Raw genomic sequence first — 24,441 nt, forward strand, 5'->3', positions numbered from 1 at the left:
CTATACTATCTATAAACCACAAAGTACCAAAACATTCATGACCCATTCTTGTAGCACTGTGTATTACGAATATTTCAAAGTGTAAAATATCAAAACAGCAACAATACTGCATAAACGAGACATACAATTTAAAGCATATACCAAAGGGAATCGTCGTTCACAGAAATTATATTTATTGTCAAATTACATTTAGTATAACATGTGGATTTTGTAGAAACTCAAGCCATAAGTTTTACAAAAAAGCCTTTATTAATTGAATTTTACTTTTTATTACAAAAAACTTTTGAAACCAAGATTACTCAAAAAGTTTATCCATGGTGTGCAAGCTTTAATTGCTAATAAAAAGTCCTAAACAACCTTTACAACGATCTGAAAAACATTGTGCTGAATAATTAAAGTCGAATGCACCCTACACGGTGTACATGAATTGGTCCAAATTTGTACTTGTTTAAACTAATACCTAAATCACGTTCAAAATTTAAATTCATAGACAAAACTTTATTTCAAAATTTATTTTTTTGTTTATTTTATCGCGGTTAACATAAGCAACGTATCGAACGTAAGTATACCTTTAACTATTTCTCTTCATTTTCACATATTAAATGCGTAATTGATTTGCAATATGCTGAAATATTTGAAAATACAGTTTGTTTCCAAAAAAAAAAAAAGCCGTATTACCGGATAAAACATAGACTTTCAGTGTCATCGTGAAAATGAAGCACATGCTCACTTTACGTTCGTTCGTATCTTTCGTCATAATGTAAGAACGCTCTTATAAACCACGTATGTGTGTGGAACCCATACCGCCTATTTAAATTTAAGAGTACACAACAACCCTATTTTATTTGCATTATACGTTCGGGAAAAATGTGTTACTATTTTGTATGTTTTATTAGCAAATGCTATATTTTAACTCTAGTCCTAAACAAAAGCGCTGTTTTTTTTTATCTGACGTGCTTAATTTCGGATTAAATGATCATTCAAATACGGAGGTTAGGATTTATAATTTGGATTGGCTTTGGCTGTCTTCCTGTTAAACACCCCTTCCTTTCGGAGGCAAAGACCCTCATGGGTAGGCAATGTCATGAATCCCCCCTCTTTTTTTGTTTACTTTCTTTACAAACATATATAAAAATTCAAACTCCCTTCGTCGTTTACTTACGAGGCTTTTGACTAATAAATAAAATACAGAATGTGCAGGAAGTAATATAGAAATACAGAATAAAGTCAGATATTGACCTATCTAACTATTATACCCATAATGGAGATTAACAAACATTCTCTATTAGTATTAATTTATCGCGTTAATTATTATTGTCACTTATTTGCGTAGTTCAAATTTTAAAATATTTATTAACTTTACCATTCTCATATTTTTCTGCGTTTTCACAAAAATCTGTTTACGCATATATGACATATTTTACTACGAATTGCGCGTCTGGCGTATTAAATTATAAGCCTGGTACCTTATATAGCTATTATTTGTGTGTGTCTCTGTCCTGTATGTTCTTCCATTTATTTGTATTGTAGTCCTGTCATGTAATCTTGTCATGTTAATGTTATATTTAACATTGCATTAAAAGCGGGAGGTTTGGCTAGCCACAAAACCAGGTTCAACCCACCATTTTTTCTTAAAATGTCCTGTACCAAGTCAGAAATATGGCCATTGTTATATTATAGTTCGTTTATGTGTGTGTTGCATTTTAGTGTTGAGTTTCTGTTGTGTCGTTGTTCTCCTCTTATATTTGATGTGTTTTCCTCAGTTTTAGTTTGTAACCCGGATTTGTTTTTTTCTCAATCGATTTATGAACTTCGAATAGCGGTATACTACTGTTGCCTTTATTTACCCATTATAAAAGTACAAAGAAAGAATCAAACTATAAGATACGCTAAGATTATTTTAAGAACACGAGTGTCAGCACAATTTAATATAAATAAATGATAGGATAGATCGCTGTTTATAGTCCAGCGGGAAATTAAATGCCAATTCAGGACGAGAACGTGATAATGCGAAATGAATATTTAACCTTGTTGTGAACTAGACTGACATGCTGAGCCGGATTTTTAACGTTTTAGTTCACACGGCAACAGTCCGTATGAAGATATCAGATGCGGATACATGATTTTGAAAAAGGGGAGGGGCCTAGAAACTAGGCAACGTTTCGAGTGGAACAGGTAAAAAATCTTCATTTATCATAAAAGTAGCACCATGGGGAGGAGGGGGGGGGGACACTGTCCCATGTTAAAGGAAGGTTGAGCGCTCACAAACATGTTTAACCCAGCCACATTTTTATGGTTTGTTCTCGTTGTTGAAGGCCGTACGGGTACCTATAAATGCTTACATCAACTTCATTTGAACTTAGGTGGATAGTTGTCTCATTGGTAATCAAACCAAATCTCCTTTTTTTATACTGTACAACATCAATGTTTTATAACATATTCAATACACATTTTAATGTTAAATCGTATCTTTTAGGATCTTTATGATTCCCTTTCAAGATAGATGCAGATTAAACATGTGTATTATTGAAATAATAACACATTTTTTTGCAATGTTTATTTTTGTTTGGTATTCAACAGACGTATATCACGTTTCTTATGTTATATGTTTTTTTGGAGGACAGATTTCTAGTTGTAGAAATGACAGATTTATAAAAAAACAAATCTAATTTCACAAAAGTATTAGTATCATCCTTATGTCAATTCTAAAAGAGAGGCACACCATACTAAAGGGATATTTCAACTCATAAGGTATTGAATATAGTCGTTTTTTTTCTAATTTGATCCTTAATGCATTTTATATGATAGGTTTGATGAAAAAAAAATATTAACTGAGCAGGAGTAAATATTTAATTCTGAATTAAACTTTTACGAATATTTTTATTCCTCTCGAATCTAGATATTGAAAATACTACGAACAATTATAAAGAGATTAAAGAATGCCAAATGTTAAGTTAATATGAAAGTAATGTATCTAAAGGACAAATCACAGTACATGAATGCGCAAAGCAATATTCGAAATAAATCTAAATCAAGCTGTAGGTTTGACAGACTTTTAAATGCGGATTTTAACAGACAATATGGAGACGAAAAAAAAAGAATTCATTGTACCCGTTTTCAAGTTTTGTAATGAAAAAGGGGAATTATCAAATTCACAAAAAGAAGGAGACATATAACTTATGTATACAAGGAGCACATTCTTTAGTTCTAAATAACTATCGGCATACCCTTGTTAAATTATGATGTCAAGTAATTAGCGTGTTCACCTGCCAGAAGATTAAATTTATATTACAAACGAAGGCTACATTATAAATAGAAATATAGGTTTTAAAAGAAGGCACATTCAAGGTGTAATTGATTACTCTGGGAACTTTAAGGTTGATGGACCTATACTTACTGTAGATTTTTCTATAGTGTTTGACTCCCTTGAGATGAAGTTCATGTTAGAAAATCTGAAAACAATTGGTTTTTGAATAATTTGATTAGATGGGTTTACACAATTTACACAGACATACAAGGAGGTATACTTTATAATGGTTTGGTTTTAAGTCGTTTTATCAGTTTTTGTTGGATTCGTTAATGATGTCCGATATCTTCTTTAACATTCATTTATGGTCGGGTTGTTGTCTCTTTGACACATTCCCCATTTCCATTCTCAATTTTTTTAAGTGGTGGAAATTATGGAAATTGAAATTCGGACAAAACAAAAGTCTAAAAGAAGTAGAGATAAAGTTACTTTGTAAAAACTGCTCCTTTAAAATATGTCAGCTTGCTGACGATACAATCTTATAAATGAAATCGCCATTGTTAGCTAAGATATGCATACTATTATAACCTTTGAAAGCTTTCAGGACTAAAATTAACTAAAAGCAAAACAGAAGGATTGTACATGTATCTGGGAAACCTTAAACATAGTAGAGACAAATATAAAATATAAACTTAAATTGAACTAAACTAAAATTCGTTTTTACTTTGGGTTTAATGATTAAGTCTTTCAAACACTTTTTACCAACAAACAACTAAAAATTTGAGAAATAACATTTGGCTAAGATAGACCTAATATTAATAACAGTTGTAAAATTATCAATTCTTCCGAATTTACCTTTTGAAGACTGCAACATGTAAATAACAAGGGACATTATCTGAAAGTTTAAAAAGTGTTGTCGTTATCTTTTAAATGCGAATTGCATTTCATTATCTGAAATAACTAGAACAAATTTTGCTGCATCATATATGCATGTCAACTACTAGCTCAGTTCAGCTATTGTGTTTGGGTTGATTTAGTCGTAGATCTCCTAAGGTTGCAGTGTATTTACTAAAACCTGTCTTTGAAATGTTAAAGTTTGAGTGTTCTTGGTGAAGTTAAATCTAGAGGTATGTCTAGAAAAAATGTGAACAAAAACATCAGGCTAAGAGAATCGTAACAGTAATAAAAGTTGTAACATTATCAATTCTATCGAATTTAACTTATGAAGCCCCCAACATGTTAATAACAAAAGACATTATTAGAAAGTTTAAAACTGTTGTCTATTACTTTAAAATGGGAATTGCACGTCCTTGCCTGTAATAAGTAGAAATAAAATGGTTCATCATATGTGCATGGCAATTACTAGCTTAATTCAGCTATACTGTTTGGGTAGTTAAGTCGTAGAGCTCCTTAGGTTGTAGTGTATTTACAAAAACCTGTCTTTCAAATGTTAAAGTTTGAGTGTTCTTGGTGGCGGTAGATCTAGAAAAGCGCTTCGAAGGCACACAACTTATGAGTGTTTATCTTGTCTTATGTCAGTTAGTATCATTGCTGTCAAATGTGTTCAAAACACGAAGAAGTAGAAATCTTTTGTATGCTGGACTCAAGGGCCTCTTATATTTTATGTTCATGTTTTTTGAAATACAAAAAGCGTTTGGTGTCCAGTTTGAGTGGTCTTGGTGGCGGAATATCAAGAAAAACGCTTCAAACGCACACAACTTATGAGTGTTTATTTTTTCTCATGTCAGTTAGTATCATTGCTGTCAAATGTGTTTAAAACATGTAGAACATGTTTTGTCATCTTACCATATAAAGAAGTAGACATCTTTTGTATGATAGACTCAAGGACCTTTAATAATAACCATTTTTCATGTTTGATTGACACATAAAAAGTAAAATAACTAAACTACCGAACTCCGAGGAAAATTCGAAAAGTAAAGTCCCTAATCAATGGCATAATCCAGAGCTCAAACACATCAAACGAATGGATAACAACTGTCATATTCCTGACTTGGTAATGAAATATCTGTTTTACAGATGACGACGGATGCATTCCAATTATCGTTAGTACAATCCACTCCTCTTTATAACCGAATGTGACCTACTGAATAAGACTTATCAGCGGAATTGTACTTATATGAGCCACACGAAGGGTGCCACATCTGCTCACTCTTCCGAAGAACCTGCGATCTCCACCAAATGTTAATGGGGATCGTGTTGCTCAGTCTTTAGTTTTCTATGTTGTGTTTTGTGGACTGTTGTTTGTCTGTTGGCTTTTTCTTTTTTTGGCCATGGCGTTCTCAGTTTATTTTCGAATTATGATTTTGAATGTCCCTTTGGTATCTTTCGCATCTCTTTTGTAAGTAGATTTTTGCCGAGTACTTGTTTCACATCTCTTTCTAAAACAGTGTTAATCAAGTAAGTTTTATCTTATGTAAATTTACTCATTAGTGTCATTGCTGACAAATATGTTCAATTTCTGACAATGATCTACAAGAACTGGACTTAACTTTCATAAAATGCGTTTAGTTTCCAATTTGTGTTTGCTGTATTTATAAAGTAATGTTGAATAGCTGTTGTCTCTCGTGAACTCTCATGAACATTCGCAAAATCTGTGGGATTTTTCCTTTATCAGTCATTCTGTGTCTAGTGTCTATGCCTTGCTTTGTTCGTGTTTCAGCGTTTAAACTAAAGGACCAATATAGATCAAACACAAAATATGTTCTTGTGTAAGTACAACTATATGTTTGTACTTTTGGGTCTAACTCAAGTGCTGCATATTCCTCAGACGTCTTTGATATCCTTTCAAGCAATGGGTTAAAGCCGATCCGTTCAAAATGTTTACGCACGCTTCTGGCTCAGTATCATGAGTAGTAAAATGAGTCTGCAGTATTGTCGCAAGCTGCGATTGTTTGCAGCTGTGAAGATAACCATTAATCAGTGCAGCGGGAAAAGACTGATGACCATGTTGAAAAAATTCCATCAGGTCGCATTCTTTAGACTGTCAGGAAACGCATTCTTTAGACTGTCAGGAAATGACAAGTATTGAGACAATTCATTCGTTAAGCTTTTTTCCTTTGAATCCCGTGCTTTCATTTCTGGCATTTACCGAAAGAAATCTGTCTTGTTCTACTTGAGTGGCTGATAGAATGAACACTCATCTGTATCCAGCCGTTTCATGAACTCATTGAAGCGAGTTTTACCATTATCAAATTGAGAAGCAACTATCTGCGCTGCACTAGGATGGGCAACACTTTTTGTATCTAGTGTAAAAAGTTCATTGGTCTCTTCCATAAATGGATTGCCCATATCTTTCATTACAGTATACAGTTTCTGAACTTTATCGAGGAAATTTTTTTTGTATGTGTTCTGTATGTTCGTGATGTCTGGTACTTTCAGTGACTGACTTCAGGTCCGGCTATCATCCAACGTCTAAGTGCAGATGGGTCTTCTGTCACACGAATGGTACCACCATAACCTTTAAGAACAGAAATCGCGTGCTCATGTGCTCGGTCAATAGCCAACGCTGAACAATCACAATTAGGTTTGTGAACAACAAATTTTCCGTGATGGAATTCTGCATCCAGCTGAGGATGTGTATGCTCAAGTAACATCATAGTTCACATTGTTGTTGGCGAAAAAGAATGATATTAACTCGCACAATAATTGACGATATAAAGAAATGATCGGATCAGGGAATTTTATTGTCAACATCAAATTCAAGAATTGAAATTGTGGACTTTCAGTTTTGCGTCTATCACACCAGTCTACGATACTTAGCACATCTTATGTTCGTTCACTGGCTTCTGTGTCTAAACAGTGACACATGTAGGCGTCTTTTAGTAACTTATAGAGTGTGCTAACTGTAACATGTTGCATTTGCCGTGTCCTAGTGACACATGAATCAGAAAAAAAGGATTCCGCTGTCCCCGAGGAAGCAATTTCAGCCTCAACAATGGCTCTGGTCCGTCCACTATTTTGGAGGAGGTTTCCAATGGATTTAAATGCTGTCATTTTAATATGCAAACCCTCAAACATAATGACCAACTTGTCTTAGCCATACCTTTTGTGCCAATGCAACTGTATTTGTTTTGCTAAGCGTAGATTGGCTGATCAGCACCAATACAGGAGTCTGAAATTGATTCAGATATGCATCCGTGTCTTTAATCGTATCCATGACATGCCGTATTGTGGCCACTGAATGGGCTTGGTCACATAGGAGAAGCAACAGCGATGTTATACTTACCTCAAATACTGGACCTCTTTTCTTGGAGGCATGGTGCGTCGACCATGTAATGTCGTCTTTACCAGATGCCTCTATTCGGATAAATTTCTCAAGCCATTCATGCTTAACTGTCAAATCAATTTTGTTTTCATTTGTGTTTAAGTCCAATGGTAAATTGGCTTTGGATGGAATTGGATTCTATTTCGTGAAGAAAGCAGGGTAGACATTGGTAAAAGAATCAGGAAGTTCAGGAACTCTCTTTACCTTGCTGTCTTTTATGTGAATTGACTCACGCTTTTCACCTACATTGTCAGCTAATGGATGCTGGAAGAGTGAAATACTTGTTCCATCAAAAAAAGTTGTTGCTGTCATTTCAGTCGGTTTGTGGTCTATGTTGTCCATAGCAGCTGCGGTAAACAACTTCTCCTCATGACTGTCGGACATGACTACTCCGTTGTCCATATATTTACTTACTGCTGCATCTCCCAGTTGTGCTGACATTTCAAGAGCCGTTGTTAGATCTGTCTTGGATGCACCAAAGCATAAAATCAGCACCATGCTCAGGCATGCACATAAACAGATGCAGTGAGAAGGGAATTGCGCTTTTAACACATCCCTCATGAAATGTTCCAGTAAATCTTGACTTATGGTAAATCATGTGTAAATGCAAGATCTTGGCAGCTTTGACAATGATAAAAGCTTCTGAATAGTTGGATGCGTTTGACAAGGCCGCACTAATATCATTTTTTGAAAGCCAGAAGAATATACCTTCCCGTCGTATGAGCTTCAAGTTCAGTAATTTCTGAGAGCACATTTTCCTTTAATCTATCGGAATTGACATCAGGTGTTTTCATTCTTAATTGTTCAAGTCGTTGTTGGTAAATACTGGCTAGATCTTCAAGGCTGAATACAGCAGGATTATACACTACTTATTTTTGTCACAATTATGTAGGTGAAAAGCTCTGAAAACACAAGTGGATATACTTCACTTTCTTCAGACAGTTAGATGTCATTCTGATTTTCAATTGTTAATCGGTAAGCCTTCCCCTTGTTGTACAGAGATGTTAGACAATAATAGTGATACTTCAGCTCTTCTGCAACAACATCACCCCCACTAAGTACAGTCAGAAGTTTTCCATCATTAAGGTTTCGGGCACATTCATTTAACGTTTTACCAAGCTGCAGTGTCATGGCTTGTCGCAGTTCAAATGTTGGGTTTTCCTTATCGCATAAAAACACACACGACATTCAATGATGGTTCTTCTAACCTTGCTTTGTCTATCGTCTTGAGAGATACTACTTGTAGCTGACCTCTTCCTTGCTCTTTCTAGATTGCTATTATTGAACAATTACCTACATTTCTGGTGATATTTGGCATTGTTCCGTCTCAGTGTGTCTTCAATACCATCACCTTCATCTAATCTGATGGGATTCAAAATAATCGGTAGTTGGTTGATGGTAGCCAATCCTGACTTAAACAAAATCTTAATATAAAAGTTGTCTTAATAGTTCCATGTAAATGTGTTTTTTTTTATGTCAAATAATACATTTGCTTTTATACAAAAGCCAAATACTACATTATATTTAAACATTTTAGACAGCTCCCATTATCATTTACGGATAAACACATCTTCCTCTGTCTAATTTTTATTGTGAATATAGGAATATTTTATATAACTTTTGTATTTTTCACAAACTTAGTGTTCACAATTCATAAGGCTATACAATTTGAAAATTGAATTTCAAGTGTGGAATGTTTGTTGCGATCATGTAGTAGCCATCATTTTCTTTGCTGCATGAATAGTGAGTCGGCAAAGATTTATGATCTTCACCTTTGTTTTGTCTTACTGACTAAAGCAACATTTGTTCCAATCAGTATGATATTCGGATTTCAATGGGGTCACACTTGACTTCCTTATGATATTTATCTTCACAATTTCAATAGATTGCTTTCATTATTTTATCCTATGAATGCTGGATATGTTAATGACGTTTTCCTGACAACATTTAAGGATATTAATCTTGAACTTTATACAATTTCAAATTGTAATGCCTTATGAACTGTGAACAGAAAGTTTGTGACAAATCAAAAAGTTATTTAGAATATAACTGAAAACTCCCATATTTACAATAAAAGATGAGACGAAGGAAGATGTGTTTATCCGTACATGATAATAAGAGCTGTCTAAAATGTTTAAATATTATATAATGTTTGGCTTATGTATACAAGCAAATGTACTAGTTGACATAAAAACCATTAAAATGGAACTAGAAAGACTACTTTTATAATGAGATTTTTTTTAAAATCATCTTGAAAATGGCCACCATTTAAAAAAAAAAAAAAAAAACGGTTAACGGGTTTTTACAAACAAGTATCCTATGAAATTTTTGATGCTTGACAAGAAACTGAACGTTTTTACTGCAATATCGAATTAATATGCTGGGCTATAAGTAAACTACGTTATAGATAATGCATATTTTAAGGCATCTTTCGTCGTATAACACCTCGAGGGGTGTCAGGTTTGTTCAAATGAAAGACCGACCGTAGAGAGGTCTTTTTTGTACAATCCTGACACCCCAAGGTGTGTTATAAAAGAAGAAAAACCTTATAATCAATGTACATTATCTGACTTATATACCGTCAAAAATTATTATTTTATGGGAAGATTTGCGGGAAATTGTATCTCATTTAACCGATCACAATAAAGTGTGATATTCTTGTCTCATGCGTTTAGGTATAACAACGCCCCATGTCTCAATTATAAGGTGAAATTAAACTCACTAATCAACATACAAACGTTATTTATCACTGTCCAGTTAATCACAGTTGCACTGTAATTTCACGAAGCAAGTGTTTCGGTATGTAACAATACAAGTCATGCACTTTGTAATAAATTAATTACATTAACTTTATACAAGGGATGTTATGTTTTTCCCCTGTTTTTATGTCATTTTCCGCGAAAAACAAATTATTGTATCATCAATTTCAAAGAACAAACCTTTTTTCTTAAAAAATTGAGAATCAGATAGAATTTTATACAATTTTATCTCGCATAATTGTTAGTCTGGCACAGAGTAAAGGATTGATACTGAACAAACCCTTAAAGGAATATTTCAGACAATGGTATAGGAAACTCCCAATTGACAATAACACACGATTACAATTAATTGATGTTTTAAAAAACTTACTAGTACAGTTTGCATTATAATCGGGGTAAATAATGACCTCACACAGGTAATTATTTTATGCCTTGAAGCACTTTTCATTGAAACTAACTCCATATAGGTATATAAAATAAAAACAAAAACAATTTAAAAAATTTGCTGTGGATACGTCGTTTGATCTTAAAAAAGTTTGTGTCCAAGTTTTATAAATATTATGAAGGTTGGAACATGGATGTCTAAAAAAAGCCTTAAACAAAGACAAAACCTAAAAGATGACGACCCTTACGAAATATAAGGTTTGCTATGTTTCTCTCCCGCAACTTTTTCTGCATGTTTGTCAAAAAAGGCCAAGTGTATATGACAAAAGATAATATATGCATTACAAAATATTAAAATTATCTGCAAAACAGTCTCTGGTAACCTGGTAACTGTTATGTGTTGAACAGACGGAAATTTTGACAAATTTACAGTCGGATGAATATTTTCACTACGTGTGGGTCCGGCGGGTCATTTTGTGCTGAGTTGTTGTCTGTTTATTTTGTTTTTGGTTCGTATTCTCTATGTTCTGTACATTTCACATATGTCGTATTTGTCAGTATAGTCGAGTTACTCGTGGTTCGTCTACTGTGTTTTTGTTTTATATTGTTTGTTTTCAGGTCTTTTTACTGTTTGGTGTCGCATGATCTTGCCTTATATTACATTTTCTTTTTAATTTTCTATATGTATGTAACAATTTAGATAAACAATCAGCTATTTCATTTATACCATTTTAAGTTTAAAGCAACTATATGCACATGATTTGTTGGTTTATACAGTTTTGATTTAGAATAAAAACCGACATGGTTAGAATATACAAATATTAACAACATTACAAACACAATTCCATCTGAATATTTTTGTCATGTTTAGAAAATACATAAAATAACATCATTACAAATTCAATCCCAATTTAATATTCTTGTACGTGTCTATACACAAAACAGATCTACTTTATTTTTTAGAACTTTACCTGTACGTGATACTATAAATGTGTCAATTTTTGTGAGGTTGATCCATTCATGTGACGCGCAGTTTATATTTCGTGTATGGTGTCTTGGTGTGCTGTCGTAAATTCATGGGGGGTGTCCGCTGTTATTCTGCGATTAACATGTTGTATAGTACTTTTATATTATTTAGTTATGTATTTCTCTGTGCTGAGTGTTTTTGCGTTTGTTTGTACTGTATTCCTGTCATGTAGTGTTGTAATTTTAGCGATATTTTTAACATTGCCATATAAACGGGAGGTTTGGCTAGCCAAACAACCGGGTTTAACCCACCATGTTTTCTTAAAACGTCCTGTACCAAGTCAGGAAGATGGCAGTTGTTATCAAATAGTCCGTTTCTATGTATGTTAGCGTTTGTATTTGCTGCAGTTCAGTGTTTCTGTTGTTCCGTTGTTTTCCTCTTATAGTTGATGTGTTTCCCTCGGTTTTAATTTGTAACCCGGATTTGTTTTCTCTTAATCAATTTATGACTTTTGAAGAGGGTATACTACTGTTCCATGTATTAACTAGATATTCTTTATAATGCCTGGCAGTTGAAATATCCTTTATTTTGTATTCAAGCAAGAGGTTGTAAATGAGAGTTATCAATCCAAATCACTGATAATCACCAGACTTGCTTTAGATTTGAATCCAATTCATATCTGCACCACCATGATGCATACACGAGAATTATATACATACATGATGTGTTATGACTAATTATGCAATATCTATATGCAAAGAGAATCTGGTCTTTTTGTTTTAAGTTTTTTTCTGCTTTGTATCGATCTGATGAGATAAGCCCTTTTTAACTGATTGTATCACCACTGTACAAGGTTAGGGATAGGGTTGAGAGTTCACGAACATGTTTAACCCCGCCTCATTCTTTATGTGCATGTCCAACATCAGAAGCCTGTAGTTCAGTGTTTTTCGTTGGTTCATGTCTGTCATATTTGTTTTTCGTAATTTGTTTTGTTTTAAATTAGGTTTTTACTTTTTTCAATTGAATTGATTCATATGTTTCATTTCGGGGCCATTTATAGCCGACTATACGGTATGGGTTTTTTCTCATAGTTGAAGCCGTGCGGTGGCTTATAATTGCTTACATCCACTTCATTTGAACTTTGGTGGATAGTTGACAAACATACCACATCTCCTTATTTTGATAACAACAGAGGAGAACACTTCTTTTTTTGTAATTTCTAAGTCCAAGGGTTGTAAAAACAAGCCTAGAGGAATACTCATGTATCAGGTCACTGTTTAATAAAAGGCACCATAGTAATAAGTCATGATCACTAATAATGAAACAGTACAGTAATAAAATTAAAATTATTATAATAATTTTTTAAACATTTTGACAATAACAGATCTGTTTTTTAAGGTGTGGAAAAGAACATACAAGATGTAATAAAATTCGTTATTTGTCTAACAAACTCTGACTTATCGATATTGTAACATGTACATACCAGCTTATGTGGTGTTTCTATTATTAACCAGGTCAATAGACTAACTGAACCATATAACTTCTGTTTGATTGAGGTCTGAAGAAAGTTCTTTTTGAAAAGTTAAATTTCTGTGATTTTTTTCTGGAAGATAGTTTATATAGTTTCTGTAATTGATTTATAGTAAAAACATGTATTTAGTAAAGATACATAATACAGGAAAAAAATCATTTCAAAACAAATGTTTTCTGAACAACTCTATGGTTGATACATTTATTCATTGATTGTTACATGCGTGATGTCCAGCGGTAATTATTCAAGCATATTTAGAATGCGAACAACTTATTATTGGTTGGATCTATCAGGTAGGCATACCTGGATTGATGTCCAGTGGTAATTATTTCGTCCATATTTAGAATGAGAACAACTTATTATTGGTTGGATCTATCAGGTGGGCAGACCTTCATTGATGTCAAGCAATAACGTTATCTTTCCGACTTACTGAATGCGGAATTATCCATACACTACAGCCATGTACATGTGCACGAAATATATGTGTAAAAACCATCTTAACTTAGCAAAGTAAATTCCTCCAAAAAAAAAAAATTTCTCAGGAGATAAGAATGAATACGCCTAAGGCAAAAACAGAATGCATTTCAATATATATATACCAAGTTAATGCAATTTAACATTATTTCGAAAAATGCAAACAATCGACAACACTATGTAGTGTCATTACGACGGTAAGGATTATAACTTCGACAATTGTCGCCAGTAAAGCTTTCTAAGCATAATACATTTGAATGTCAGATTTAAACGTTTCAAATGCAAACACCGTTGCCTTGTCATACCTCCGTTTTTATTCATATATAAGTTTTCCTCAGATCTGTAATTTGAGTCATTTTTTTTTATTAGGGACAAGAGATGGATACATAGGCAAAATAACTGTTTGGAAATATGGTGTAGGCAAAATAACTATTCTGGAATATCCGCTTAGCCAATATTACTATTTTTAATTAGGCGCACATTTGCATGTCAAGATGACAACTAGTCAGTGACGTCATGTCCTTTGTTGACGTCTGGAAAATATGGCGGCCGCCGTAAGAATTAACTCAAGATTTATAAAGAATTAATTATATCTTTGGATTTAGTTCTGTATCAAAATACATTTCTGGTCTACATGAACAGGTAATATCCAAAACGATTATCTATTGACCTCGAGTAAAAGAACCTTTCCTCGATTTGATTATTTTCGATATCACTATTCATGAAGGCCATACTACTATTAAATATTCGCCCTTGATATCTAATAACTAAGACAGCAGGAAGAATATATACTTAGTTGTGTTAAAAATATACCGACAGTAACAAGGAAATAACTAACTTTGTAGAGTCATTACGATGGTAGGGATTACAGGTTCGACAATTGGCGCCAGTAAAGCTTCTGAAACATAATACATTTGATTGTCGGACTTAAACGTTTCAAATGCAAATATTGTTGCCTTGTCATACCTCTGTTTGTATAAATAAGTTACTCTCCGATCTGTTATGTGTGTCTTTTTATTGTTATTAGGAACGAGGGATGAATAAATACCTTGCCACGTCCGGTCTGTGTTTTTGTTCGATGTTTTTCTGCTATGATCTGATGAGTTAAGCCTTTTTGAACTGATTTGTATAGTCTGTTTGAATGACAAATTGCCGTGTTTAAGAATTTTCATATCAGACGTGAGCTTTTATTAGGTGAACAATAATCGTATTGTTCTTTTTCCCAGTTTAACAAAATACTATACTCATTAGTGACTCGTTATACATATTATACACATTAAAATCTTATTTTTATTGTATAGATAAGAACACTTGTTGATACGTGATAAGAAAACTAGCGTCATCTCAGTAATTTTGGTCTCTCAAATTTATTGCTAAAAATAAACGATAATTCTGTTGGTAAAAGTATTATTTAAATTTCTGTTCTTGTCATTTTTTGTGCGTCACATTTGTGTTCATTGTATTTATGTATTCACGTATATTTACTTGTTCTCTTTGTCTGTATTTTATTTGGTATTCGTTATTTAATAATCAATAGAGGTATAAATGTAAAAGGAACACAAATTATTTATTGTTTACATCTGCAATTAACGACAAATAAAACTATATGTTTATTAAATAAAAACAGCGATCATGAAAATGTTGAAATTGTTGAGTTTATTCCGTTAACTGTTTACTAGACTTGTTGAAAGTTAATTTACTTTCAAATCTGTTAATATGAAAATAGGAAGATGTGGTATGATTGCCATCATCTTTGTCGACCCATGCACAGAACTAAATTGACCTATGAACTGAATATTTGATACGATTTTTTAGGCGAACTGACATGCTTGATAATTGTCACTTGACGTTATGCTTCCCGATTAAAAAGACCTATAATATCTATAAAACACTAACTATGATTATGGACAGTTTAAAAAATATCAATATGTATTTCACAAAAATGTACGCACTTCTCGATCGTGGGTTTATACAGATAGAAAGTGTGTATATATATATAGAAAAGGTTATATATATAACATGGATATTTAATGCAAAGGGAATTCTAAATGAAAGTTCAATATGCTGACATAGTTCGCTAATGCTTCGAATTATATACAGAGCATATCAAATAACTGGCATATACTGACTTTAGCAGTTCATTGGTGAAATTGTAGAAAAGAGAACACTCGGAATCAGAGTGAATGTAACGTCTCGAACAAGCTTCATAAATTAATTACATAATATTCAACATGTTCAAGATTTATAACTTTTCTACAAGAAAAAAATATATGGGCTATAATTGCCAATGAGATAAACTATGCAACTGAGACGAAAAAAGCCCAAAAATGTATTGTGTGAACAACTGACGCCGTTATTCCGCTAAAGTGCTGGTCGGTCACATCTTGTAGAGCTTTCTTACCATTTGACGAAAGATAGTACGCTTGACGAATCATATGTATTAACCGTTTGAGGGATGCTTTATTTTTACCTTTGAATTCTTTTTTTTGAAATGTGGCTTATTAATGTAACCTTAATCAATGCTGTCATGTGACTTAGATACCGTTTCGTTAAAATATCTACCTATCAAACACCATTGCACTGAATGTAAAGACACATGTCTAACTTGAACTGGTGTGCGACATAGGAATTCCTCTTAAACAGAAGATCGTGCTAAACCACTCCAAACAAAAATCATGTCTGCATTACACTGCATGAAATGATGCATTTAATATGAAATTAAATGCATATTTTATGCATATTAAATTTCATATTGAAAAAAATTATATGCATTTACTTCACTGCAACATTTCTAATTTAACATAAGTTTAAATTAAATTTAATAAATCAAATAAATTCCCACAATTTCAACCTAGTTCAAAGATATTTTTAAATCTGAATAAATTTCAAATTTAAAGAATTTTAATATAAACATGGAAACAAATAAAAAAAGTACACTTTATTTCAAAATTAGTTCAGTTCTACATCAAATTCAAACTAGTTAATAAAATATTGGTATGTGGCAAAGCAACATGCTTACTAGTTAAGTTTGCTTGTTTCAGAATCATTACAATAGGGTAATAACAAATAGCAAACATAAGCAGTTTTTTTTTCAAGTTTGGCATCATAAAAATATTTATGAATAATCTTCCTTGTTAGCATTATTTGTCAATCTAAAATAAACCCAAATACATCGAAAAGCAAAAAAAAAATCAACAAACATAAACATAATTGCTAATTTCAAAACCAATGTGCTGCTCAGACATTAATTAAAATTTTATTGGATCTCATCCCAAATGCTGTATGCAAGTCAAAAATAATTAAACATAAAGTAAATTTTTCAAATATGTACAATTGAATAATTTAGCACAGTGGAATAATTAATATTAAAACAATAACTAAAAGGTGTGATTATCCCTGTGACTATGCATGCAATTAAGCTGCATTAGAAAACAAGAAATGTGTTCATAGTACATTTATACTCTGCTCCCATTATGATTTTCTTATTTACAGTGGACCATGAAATTGGGGTCAAAACTCTTAATTTGGCATTAAAATTTAGATCATAACATAAGGCACATGTGTATTAAGTTTTAAGTTGATTGGACTTCATTAAAAACTATCTTGACCAAACACTTTAACCTAAACTTTAACCTGAAGTGAAACAGATGAAAGGATGAACAAACGGATGCATAGATGATTAAACATAAATTCCTTCTACTATCGTAGGCCAGGCATGATAATTTATGTGAGTAAATTACAATTCAATCTAATTATGTAAATAACACATTTTGAGACTTATTCAGCAACACCAAAATACATGGTTTTGTTTTGTATGAGTTTATATTAATTAATTTTTCATTTATATTAACTAACTTCTACTATCATTGTTTGGTCTTACGGTGTAGAATATATACAACTGTAATCATTTGTACTTAACCATTATAGAGGGTCGCAAAGGGGATTATGTGCATGAAAGTGCGCAAAATAAAATGACCATTTCATGGGGGAAAAACAATAACAAATTTTGTTTCTACCCATTTCACAAATCACATAAGCTAAGGAGCTTCATGAATGGAAACACTTGAAACAAAAATGGCAAATCATGCTGCACAAAAATAACCCTTTACCAACCTCAATATAATTTGAAAAAAATGCGGCAGCATTTCATTTTAAAACAAATGTAACTTCAACATGTTGCCTATACAAATCTGTCAAATCTAAAAAAAAAAAAAAGTGAAGACAAATTTTTTTTTTTAGAAATAAGATGGTTTGAATAAAATGCATTGTGAAGTCAAAACACTAGAGAAGTATAGATAAGCTTGTTTATCATTCTACAGTTTTTTCCTCAAGTGTGACAATAATGTTATGTACTTACCCTGTTCTTTCTCCCATACAAAACCATTTTTCTGTTGTGTGAGGCCTTTTTTCCATCCTCCTCTATTTGTCTCCTCTGTTTTATGGTATTGAAATATGTCTCAATACCAGCTGAAAAGTGCATATAATGTATAAGTCAGTAATAGGACTATTCCATTTAAATTTCCCACCTGAGGGTGGTACACTAACAATTTTTTTTCTGTTGGGGGTTTGGTAAAATGTCAATGTAAAATTAAAGGTTGTGGGGGTAGTCACAGCTCATTTTCTGTTTGATGCCGGTGTAAAATAGATTAAATGACAATCATTACAGTGGTATTACTACAGAATCTTTTCTCTAGGTGGCGAGTCTTGGAAGAAAAGACATTTACTTGATGGGGCATATATTTTCAAAATTTTCCTAATGGAGGGGTCTAAAAATTAAATAGCATTCACCCTTTTTCCCCCAAAGGGGAATTGTTATTGGAATAGCTCATTATTGAGTTTTTTGTCTTTTTCAATTTCAATATTAATGACAATATTAAGTACTCCCATTTTGTTTTCTTTTGACATATAAGAAGTATTTGTAAATAGCACAATCAGCTGTATACAATATAACAAAAAGAAAATAATCAGAAACTGAATTTCTGCCCTTTTAATCTAACTTAATCTATCTATTTACTAATTAATCTATTTAATAATATTAAATCAATATAAATATGCAAAATTTCAAACAGAAAATAAGTCAGTCATTGTTTGATTGGCTAATTCATTCAAATTTAAAATTGTTTTGAATTATTTGTCTGTTGTTTTTTCCTGCAATTATTTGTTCGTCTCTATTACATAAATGAAGGTTTCAATCGTTTGAGTAAAGTGCTGGAAAATTACCAGATATCAAAGAATGGATCTCATATAAAAATTTAACTGTTTAAATGATTAACATGTTCGAATTCAATATAAAATAAAAGAATGGGACAAAGATGCTCCACTTCCCAATTGCATATATGTAATAAAGGGGAATACCTGGAGAAAAGTGAAAGGGATTCCATTTTAATTAGAACCTGAACTATGTTTTGTAGTACAACTTTTTGTGTAAATTTTTCATACCATTTGATTAAAACTAAATTCCATTGTAGCTTAGTGACAGGGTTAAACTTTTATGCCCCTTGACTAGCAGCAAGGGTATACATCATTTTAAATATACTAAAAATATCATAGTAAATTTGCATTGTTATTGTAAAAAACATGTACTTACTTTTAATAACACCTTCTTCTGTTGTGGGATATTGTCCTTTAACATAGACACATATAGCCTCTGACAACTCTTTGTTTTCTCCTGAGGAATACCTAGAAGAAGATTAAAGGTTAACATATATTGGCCAAGTAATTGCATATTAGAAAAACACTAATGGTTTGAGGAAATACCAGTTTAAACCAATACATGGTATTTATAGGGATACAAGTACAAATGTAGTTAACTTTTCAATCATGCATGGTGTAGGCATCTAGTATCATGAAATGTTTTTTTACCATGAATCAGCTTTTGACAAATAGTAATAGTTCATGTTCACACTTTCTTTACTCCTAAGCCTAACAACACTTTTGAACAGGAGTAAACAAGTATGAAAATCGACTATTAATATTAAATCTTATTTGAAAAACTATATAAATGTAATCAGGCTTGGATGTTAAAAAGTGTTGTTAGGATTAGGATTATTTAACTTTTGGACAGGTTACCTACTCTATGGTAGGAAATCATGAGTCTCTGTCAAGTAACCTTCAAAAAAGTAATTAAGCTAAGTACAATTTGTGCAATTTGGGAAAACATGATTTATTTTCTGATGATTTTGTCATGTAAAGAAAACATTAACATTTTATTCTCAAATTACACCAATTGTAAGCTTGATTCTACTTTATTGAGCTGCTCTTATCTTAAATAAGTACCAAATTTGCTTTCACTCAAGAATGTAAGCTGTTTAAAAATGTATGTACTCAGGTGTTATAACACATGTATATGGTATTTTTAAAATGGACTATTGAATTGTCAAAAAATTTTGCTTTAATGTTATTTTTTTTTAAAACTTGACTTACTATATCTGCCAGTCAAAATTCAAGAGCCAGATTCTAATTGTTGTCCTTGGTTACTGTCTGTCAAATTTGTTGTCATTAATTGCTTTCTCATAAATCAGGGCAATTGCTTCACATTTTGTTAAGATGTAGCTTACTATATTGTATGGGTTTTGCTCAAGGTTTAGGATATTGATAAATGGTAACCTATTGATGGTAAAATTCATGTAATTACTATAACTTACTTCAAAATAGAACCAGCTGCTGTTTTACATGTCCAGACTAAATTGTTTTCTGTAGTGCTATGCCTATAAGCATCACGAACAGCTTGCTGCAAAAATAAAACATAAAAAGTTCCTAAACTATTTTGATTGAATAAATGTGTACTGACAGGAGATCATATGATTGTGTAATTTATATGTTTTCAAACTGGTCTATATCAGGAACATTGCATATTATATTTGTAAAACTGGGTCTTTGCAAAGGGAAGCGTGGACAGGGGGATCCAGGATTTCCAATACTTGAAATATATACTTTGCAATGTTTGGCTATTTGAAACATTATGATTACATGTAAAAGGTATATTTACAGATTTTAAGCAGGTTAAGCAAGTATATAAGCTGATAAAACTAAAAAGACATATGTGTTCCTCAATCTTCTATCAATGGCATGAATCTAAGTGAATTGCATGACTTACATGTACATGTATATCATTTGATAAATGATTTTTAATAATTAAATCAGAAAATGTAAACAATATATTTATTTTTATAAATATATACATGTATATACCTTTATATGTGCAGGAACATGGATGGCTGTTTTATTTCCTTTTCTCTGAGCTCCTGCATGCAAATCGATTGTCCGTAACAATTGATGTAATTCTTCAATTTTTTCACCTTGATCAGTCAAGGTCTTCATCAAAATTTCTGTTTGGGAATCCATCGTCTTCTTCATTAGCTAAATAAAATGAAACTTTTTGAGAGATTGTAAATATACATTATATATAATAGTCTAAAATTCTGTCATATCAATGCCTTTTGAACTTTGATTTACTGTTGATATACATAAAATTGAGAATGGAAATGGGGAATGTGTCAAAGAGACAACAACCCGACCATAGAGCAGACAACAGCCGATGGCCACCAATGGGTCTTCAATGCAGCGAGAAACTCCCGCACCCGAAGGCGTCTTTCAGCTGACCCCTAAACAAATATGTATACTAGTTCAGTGATAATGGACGTCATACTAAACTCCAAATTATACACAAGAAACTAAATAAAAAAATGATACAAGACTAACAAAGGCCAGAAGCTCCTGACTTTGGACAGGCGCAAACATGTGGCGGGGTTAAACATGTTTTTTGAGATCTCAACCCTCCCCCTATACCTCTAGCCACTGTAGAAAAATGTATATATATCATGTACTATATAGCTTTGAACTGTTTCCAAAAATTACTCTATAATGAAGGAAGTACGGTGAACTATGGCTAGTACATGTGTAATTGCATAGACATCAGTTGGTCTTTGGTGGATACCTTTGTTTTTTGTAAACATACCACATTGTTGATTTTAATCTTCTTAATCTATGAATAAATATCACTATGAATTTGAATGTATACCAATATCAAGGTACAAGTCATATTGCCACCTGGTCAATTAGGTACCTATAGAAAAAGTCAATTATCCAATAATCTTTAAAATTTCAGCACTTGTAATTAAAAGTAAGAATTCAAAATACACAATAATTGGTTGGCTTTCTTTTTTAAGTTTTCTCATTACTCTTTTAAAAATGTTTTGATTGGTTATCACTTTAAACATTGTTAAAAACTTATGAACTTATATATTACATTACAAGCAAATATTTTTTAACAAAGTGAATTTTTATGAAAAATTTATGGCAAAAAAATGGTGTCTTCAATACTTTACTTGCAAAACATAATACAAAAATGAGGAGATATGATCATGATGATTGCCAATGAGACAACTATCCACAAAAGTTCAAATGAAGTGGATGTAAGCAATTATAGGCAACCATAAGCCTTCAACAAGAAATAAACTGTTATCACAGAGATATGTCGCGCCTTTTTGTAATTTGGATTATACAAATGTGGAAATTAAAATAGCTATTCTTTATCATATTGAATAAGTTATGCAAATATTCAAAGTCAATGAACCATAACTGAGGTACATGGCTAAAATATCTCCATGCAAATGAGATGTGCCAATGCTAATACAACTGCATACCAAATACCATTGACTTATTATAAGTCATTCTCTTCTAACAAAAACATTAACTTGTAAACTATATATGTTAAAGTTTCAAAGTCAATGAACCATGAAGAGGGGATGGGGCGAAATAATCTCCATGGAAACGATACTTGCAAATGCCAATAAATTTGCATACCAATTATCATTGACTTAACATTAGCAGTTCATCTTAAACTGATCTAATCACAAACTAATACATGTAAACTAAGCAAAAGTTTCGAAGTCAATAGACCATGACTGAGCAGATGGGGCCAAATATTCTCCATGGAAATGAGATGTGCTAATGCTTACACAACTGAATACCAATTAACATTGGCCTACCACTAATGGTTCCCAATAAACTGACCTAATCACAAACTAATACATGTAAAAAAGCAAAAGTTTCAAAGTCAATAGATCATGACTGAGGGGGCAGGGCCAAATAATCTCCATGGAAATGAGATGTGCTAATGCTGAAACAACTGTATACCAAATATGATGACCTACAAATGTATCACTTGTGGTTCACCATAAACTACACCTAATAACAAACTAATATATGATCCCGTTTGAATGGTTTTACACTAGTAATTTTTGGGGCCCTTTATATCTTGCTGTTCGACGTGAGCCAATGCTCCGTGTTGAAGGCCGTACCTTGACCTATAATGGTTTACTTTTATAAATTGTTACTTGGATGGAGAGTTGTCTCATTTGCACTCATACCACATCTTCCTATATCTATTGACGCCGCTGATTCCTGAAACAGCATACCTATGTCTCGCTTTTTGACTCCGTCAAGGTGAGACAAAAACCATGCTCTATGGTCGGCTATAACAATAAAAGGCCCAAACTTGAAAAATGTGAAACAATTCAATTGAGAACATTACCAACATAATCAATAGCAAAATAATTTACGAAAACAAACATGATAGTCTATATAAAATGCAAAATTCAGAAGATTTTGCCACTAGCTGATGCTGATAACAATCTATTTATGTAGAACAGCCCTTTTAAAATACATGGTACACATGTGGTCATCTCTGATCAGTCATCTAGAATATTGTGGTAATCAGAAGATTCCTGCTGTGAAGACAAATAAACAAGTGTTTGAATAAATGATTTATCAGTAAGCTGTTAATTGGTTAATGTTCTGGCTATTTTGCTGAAGAAACTCAAAATCTGGCGTTTGTCCTATAACTGTTTCGTGGATAGTTTTCTCATTGGCAATCATACCACCTCTCCTTACTTGTATAAATGTATGTATTATTTTTGTCGAGCCTGCGACTTTTGTCGCAGAAAGCTCGACATAAGGATAGTGATCCGGCATCGGCGGTGTTAGCTAACTTCTTAAAAGCTTTATATTTTAAAAGGTAGAAGACCTGGATGCTTCATACTTTGTATATATATGCCCTATGTTACGAAGTTTCCGTCTGTCACATGTCCATTGTCCTTGACATCATTTTCATGCTTCAGTGACTACTTGAAAAAAAGTTTTTTTGTAATGTTAATTTCTCTCTTATTTTGAATAATAGGTTAACTGTATTTGGTATGTGCGTACCTTGCAAGATCCTTATGCCCGTCACACAGTTTTCACTTGACCTTGACCTCATTTCATGGATCGGTGAACAAGGTTAAGTTTTGGTGGTGAAGTCCATATCTCAGATACTATAAGCAATAGGTCTAGTATATTTGGTGTATGGAAGGATTGTAAGGTGTACATCTCCAACTGGCAGGTGTCATCTGACCTTGACCTCATTTTCATGGTTCAGTGGTCAAATCTCCTTATCATCGTTCATTAAAATAACCTTGCCAAGAAAAGGAAAACCGTGTAGGGTTTTGTTAATATGACTTAAATCTGAATTTACCCCAATTTTTCAATAAGGTTCGTGATGCCCAGTCATCTCAGTTTCCTACGAAACGTATTGTCTATTCGTCGTTAGTCTTCTTATTTTTTTTGAATACGAATACCAAAGTTTTATTTTGATTCGGTTCACATATAACAATACAAACATAAGCTCTTAAGAGCTTTTTACCGAATATAAAATAACATAAACACAACATTAAAACACACAACATGCAGACAAGATATAACAGCACAGGCATATTGAAATACATGCAAAGCACTACTAAAATACATATCTAAACA

General features: G+C 32.5%; 1 protein-coding gene and 1 long non-coding RNA gene across 2 annotated transcripts in view; one reads left to right on the forward strand and one right to left on the reverse strand.

Annotated features, from left to right (window-relative positions):
• Nucleotides 1-24,441, forward strand: part of LOC127718639 (uncharacterized) — a 279,885-nt gene that overhangs the window by 165,479 nt on the left and 89,965 nt on the right. The window lies entirely within an intron of this gene.
• On the reverse strand, nt 19,300-20,888 carry LOC127717457 (uncharacterized). Its single transcript, XR_007989189.1, has 3 exons — nt 20,839-20,888; nt 20,292-20,377; nt 19,300-19,326 (listed from the first exon to the last, which is right to left on the reverse strand). It is a non-coding gene; the product is annotated as an uncharacterized LOC127717457 (long non-coding RNA).

This window comes from Mytilus californianus, unplaced genomic scaffold (genome assembly GCF_021869535.1).
Source record: "Mytilus californianus isolate M0D057914Y unplaced genomic scaffold, xbMytCali1.0.p SCAF_10, whole genome shotgun sequence".
NCBI lineage: Eukaryota > Metazoa > Mollusca > Bivalvia > Mytilida > Mytilidae > Mytilus > Mytilus californianus.